Source organism: Eufriesea mexicana, unplaced genomic scaffold (genome assembly GCF_001483705.2).
Source record: "Eufriesea mexicana isolate 0111107269 unplaced genomic scaffold, ASM148370v2 scaffold2983, whole genome shotgun sequence".
In the NCBI taxonomy this organism is placed as follows: domain Eukaryota; kingdom Metazoa; phylum Arthropoda; class Insecta; order Hymenoptera; family Apidae; genus Eufriesea; species Eufriesea mexicana.
The window spans coordinates 55,583-61,673 of NW_016911049.1; positions in this window are offsets into that span (position 1 = coordinate 55,583).

Genomic DNA, 6,091 nt, shown 5'->3' on the forward strand with positions numbered 1-6,091 from the left:
TATTATATTATATATTATATTATATTACATTATATTATACATTATATTATATTACAAGACAACTGGATGGAATTAGAAAAAGATATTGAAATGAAGAAAATAAGTATCTTCTATACACTAATTAATTACTTGCACAATTATGCTTCTATATGTTTAATAACCCTACGTTTCAATACAAGATACTTCGAATTAGCATTAACATTTAATTTCCCCAACCATAAAAAAATAACCGATTATAGAGATATTTAATAATAATTGTTTCGCGCACAAAGAATTTTGCTACCGAAAATGACCATAATCAAATTCAATAAAACGGTCAACCCATTGTAACAAACTTTTAAACTTGCTGCCTATTTAATATCATAAAATTACTTATTCTTTAGGAAACTACCCTAATTGCTACAAAGCTACGTAAATTCCTGGCGACCCTGTCTGAAATTGTAAACCCCTTGAAAGATTGATCGTCCCTTCCTTTTCAACCTGAACGTACCCAGTGTCATTATACTAAGCTACGAAAATCGCAGACTTATAAAATACTGCATTTATAACCTGTGCTTAAACGTATTAAACGATAAAGATCGTTCGAGAAATTTGCTAAATCGAGGTGTACCGATCAGAGGCGAGAGATTAGCTGACATTAAAGGTGAAAATATCCTTTCACAAAGGTCTAATCAGGTTAAAGAAAGTTCATTTTTGATCATCGTGCTGTCAGTCATCAAAACATGTATTATATGAAAAAATCTAATAATGTGAAGAAAAAAAAAGAAAATTTCGAATTTTTTCGGTTCACAATCTACCAAGTTAAAAAAATTTCATCTAGGATTTTTTTTAGCAAATAGTAATGCAATAATACAATAGTGAATTATTTCGAAAATACAACTGGCTAAGTTATGGAGGAATCGTTCTCACATTTTTAATTTTGTGACGATGAAAGTACTCGAGAAAATAATTTTTTAAATAATTTCTTTCATTTTTTATTACTCACATGTATTGCTCTAATTTCTTCGATACCCTTTTGAATTATTCCGAATTTTTGTAATATGCAAATAATTAATACGAATTTCATTATTCAAGTTATGATATTAAATAGAAATATCAAAAAATAAATTATAAGCAAACTTTAAGTCGTGTAAACAAATTTTTATTTTCATTTTTTAATTGTGATTTTACAATATGTTCCTGGATCCCATTCGTTGCTAAATGATCAACAAATTCGCTATAATGAATACGTGTATTGATCTTTACAAATAATCTTATAATGCGTGAATATTATTAAATAAAATTTAAATTGAATTAATTCTATTGATATAAAATATAAAATTAATGGAAACTAAAAAAATATTGTTAAATAAAAAAAGAATTACCGTTTTTATTAATTTTGTATAATATATCGTGCAACATAATCAATCTTTTAAGATACTTTAATTGATACTTTAATTAAAAATAAGAATTACAACTAATTTAACAAGAATTCTTCATCTTCATCGAATCTTTTGAATCAGCAAACCCTCTTATTAAATGTACGCATTAAATGTACACTCTGTACACTATATACACTCGCTATTAACTGATTCCTGTATATCAAAGATCATCTAATCTCAATGGCGTACTGAGTATGTATGACAACAATCTTCCACATCCTTCAGCAGATCCAAGCAATTAGATAGGCAGTTATATAATGAGAAAAGGAAGAAATTTTAAGTAAAAGAATAAAGAAAGGAAACATTCCAAGTATTAAAATACTTTAAACTCTACTGAAAATGCACTTTATAATATTACATAATTCCATACAACTTTCAAAAATAAATCTTTCCCTATATACCTAATAAAATATCAAACAAATTTTCCATCACTGCAAAAATATTTTCCAAAATATCCAATGATAAAATACAAAAATAAAATTGACGAGTTAAAAATTCTAGAATTATGATTTTCTCAGCACAAATAACCTAACACACATCGAGTTCCTTAACAACCGAGACACTCCTATGCTTACTCATACCTCAAAAAGATGAAACAAAGAATAAAGAAAAATGCGCTATAAACTGACAACCGAAGCAAAACGAAACAAAACAAACACGATGAATAAAGAAAAAAGAAAAAGAAAATTATTGATTACGCGAGGCGACAGATTAGAAGCCGAGACGATGAAAAGACTGGAAAAGTGCTCGGTTTCGCTCAAGTGACGTATATCAAAGGACATAAGAGTATGAGGCTCCAATCAATCATCCGATACAAAAGAACCATAGACGAATCAGTCGTGGGAAGACACGCGAGCACGATTATGCTTTTCCAGTTCGCATTAAGTAACGAAGAAATATTTCCTGTATTTATACACGAAATTCCCAAGCTGTGGCGAAGGCGTTCGTTCTAAGAACGATTCCGTGTTCATTGCTGCATGAACGTGGCGTGCAGAGACCCCTACTATGCGGGATAAACTTTCACCGCAACATTTGCCGTCGCCTCGATGACGTTGCCGATCAACCGACCTTGCGTTCCGAGTACCGGTATTTAGATTACAGAAAACATTTTTACCCGGCCCATAGGCCGTGCAAAAGCATCGGGCTAAATTCCGAACGCGTTCCCAGAAGCGACACCGGTAACGAGTTCTCTGCATTTCGCCTGTTTCTAACCTCTATTTATTCCAAAGAAGCACCACGGAACGACGAAGAGAATAAATGAAGCGTGAGAGGCGAAAAACGAGGAAATTTCGTTAAAAATGTTTGAATTTCCCGCCGTTCTGTTTACTCCGTAGGAGAGATTTCTCGGAGGAAATAAAGGGTAACGAAGTTCGTGATTATTACGAGTGACGCTTAATGTCGAAGAATATTTAACGTGCTTCTGACAGAGAAGAATTTTCTATGGTAATTTCGCGATAACTTCGATGTCATAACAGGGAATCGTGTTTCCGAGCAACGGAAGTGATGCAGAACAAAACGGATAACATATGCGAGTAAATGAAATGGCAATGAGAATGAAATGACGCGTCGTTTGGTTTTATTTGAAATTATTCAGATGCGTATTAGTAGAAAAATTATTTAACGTACGGATAAGCACCGCGATATTTCGATCGAGAATCGAATATAGATGGTATATCGAAGCATAAAATACTATGATAAGAGATAGAGTTGCTCCAATGAGAAACGGTATAATTATTTTTAGCGAAATATGCAGATAATAATTTTGCTAAATAACTCTATAAAACACGATGAAAATTATATCCGAAACTGTACAGTTAAACCGCACGACTAAAATAACGGCGCGAAATTTGAAATTAAGTTTACGGAATATCCATTATATAATTGGAGTTATACCGGAATGCTACGAATAGATAAATATTTGCACACTTCGAACACGCAATCATAAATTTAAATTTCAATCCGCATCAATTATAATAAATATAAATGTTTCAAAATATCGGATACAATTAACGATATTTTAATTATTGTTATTTTTGTCGAAGTATTTTCCCTAAAATAGGAGCAAAAATAATGGAACGCGCTGTAAATTAAAAAGGATACGCTAGCATGCAATGGAGGAAAAGTTTGATATCACGTGTCATCGAACATATAACATTCTGAGAGGAAACGATCGTAAAAACATCGAAACCAAGCGTCAATACTGTTCATTGACCTTCGTTGAAGCAACTAGTGTTCAAATACGTACACACACTGTACATATGATTAATTTTCCGAGATCAATGGTAAGAGTGAATGATGGAACAGGCAGAATCAGTGAAATGATACGAAAAGTGCAAGTAGATTTTCACTAGATCGACGAATAGCAAGTTTCTAACGGTTATATCCTATAAATCGTGACGTTAGTAAATTCGGAGCGAATCACGGTGCAACGCAAAGATGTTCCTTTCACCGTAACACGGCAGTAAAGGTAATAACTTGGCTAACAGCTTGATGAAGTAAAAGCAATGTCACGCAAAGATTATGGAAACGAGGAAAAGACTTACCGGCCACGACGGTAGATTCGTTCCGCGTGTTCGTTACTCGTCATCTTCGGAATCTTGAACCAGGTGTTCTACGTGAGAAGTTATGCCAAGGATGACATACCGTTGACTCTTGCCACGAAACCAAGAAGACCGCTTCGAAACAGAATACGATACTTTATAATTACGAATCACCGCTTTTCGAACAAATCGTTTCCCCTTCCCGCACCCTTCGCGCGCGTAAAAATTCGGCTGGAAAGAATAAACACCGGCAACAGCGCAACGTGAGCGAAACGGAAACAGGTCCTCTTCACTGATTTTTCCGCGACCAAAATTCCGGTACTAGCAGACGAGGATATTTGAGGGTATACAAAATCTTGATCATACAACTACACTGCTTGACATTACCCACGCGTTCTGTCACCGGTGTGCACTATCTCGCGGCCCTCTCACGACGGATCCGAGGACGATCCGTCGAGAGATCCTGTCCCCTACGCAAAGTCGATAAACGGGCTTGCTCGTTTCTGCTACGAATGGAATTTATGTATCAAGCGGCTGATGCTCACGTTTACAATTATACCCACGACACAAGTCGCCCAACCGACCGAACTCGTGAAAGGCGACTGAGGTTCTGACCGGCTTAGTGGGGAGCTCTTCCTTGCTGCTATCTCACTCCCACACGAACGCAAGGAGTTACACCGTACCCCACTATGAGCGGACTCGACGAAAAGCCGCAAGGTTTTGAACGAGCCATGGGATTGGTTGTTGGTGGGGGAACTGGAATAGTGGTAGGAGACCGCTCCCAGTATGATGGCAGCACTGAACGCGGGTAAACTGATACGTGAGATTTTTTTAAATATTCGATTATAACAAAAAAAAAAAACAAATGATTCTCTATTTCTCCGCTCGTTTTGTAAATGACATCGTGTATATTGTATTAACATTAATGTTTGTAAAATAGTATGTATTATAGACTTTACAAATAAATATACTTATTTTTATACATTAACGACGATTACAATAAAACAAAGACTCGATCGTTCAATTTTGAAATAACAGTCAAGAATGTTTTTTTGGCTACTATATAATTTCAAAATTCTTTCCATTTATATGTACATCGTATACCGTTACATCAGGCCTAAGGTAGTTTTAACTAAACAAACTCTACTTTCTAGCACAAAAAGTGTATTTATAAATTGTTTACACATAATATGAAAACATTACGCAATTTGTGTACAATAATGGATTTACAAAAATTATTCGTTGTATTACAGCCTTTTAATCATATATTACCTCTTAATTCATTTTAATTTAACGAATTTTAATTTAACGACTTTTAAAGAAGGCACAAAATATAAATTAGTATTTTTCTTTTGTCGACTCAACAATTTTAGTGATTGAACGATGCTTAATAGTAAAATTGCTCTTTATTATGAAAATGAACATTTTACATATGGCTGGTATTTAATATACGGTGTAATACCGTAGATACAGCGAAAATTACACTAAATGACACAATTAACAATAAATTTATGAATAAAATGAAGAATGATATGAACAAAACCAAAAAAAAAAAAAAAAAAATCGACAACTGTTTTGACTAAAAATGTATACTGTTCTGTTTCAAATTTATTCGATATCTATTATGGATTTTATATTAATTGAACACTACTGGAATAAAGATTATATATTACATCAAAGGCTTTGCAATGCCGAAATACTTTTTCCTTTACTTTTACATGAGTAAAAGCCTACCAATCTCAAAGATTCCAGTCTCATAATCGTGGGCATAAATTACGCTATGCCATAAATTACAACTTATTGCATTATAACTTTATTAATTATCACTCAAAGATGATAGTAACTTCATAAAATTAGCAAAATGGAAACTATATTTATAGAACTACAGTTCTGTATGTAATCTTATATACCTACATTAATATTACGGAGACTGAAAACTTTAAAAATTTAATCAAAGATATTTGGCAACACAAATTTTAGAATACAAAGTGTCCAAAATTAAAAATTTAATCTAGAGTTGTTTATGCACACTGTTTACTGCTATAAGATAGTTCAGAGTATTTAATAACAAGAATGAGTACGTAACTACTTTTGCTCGTAACTATAATTGTAAGATATTAAACAACTAAA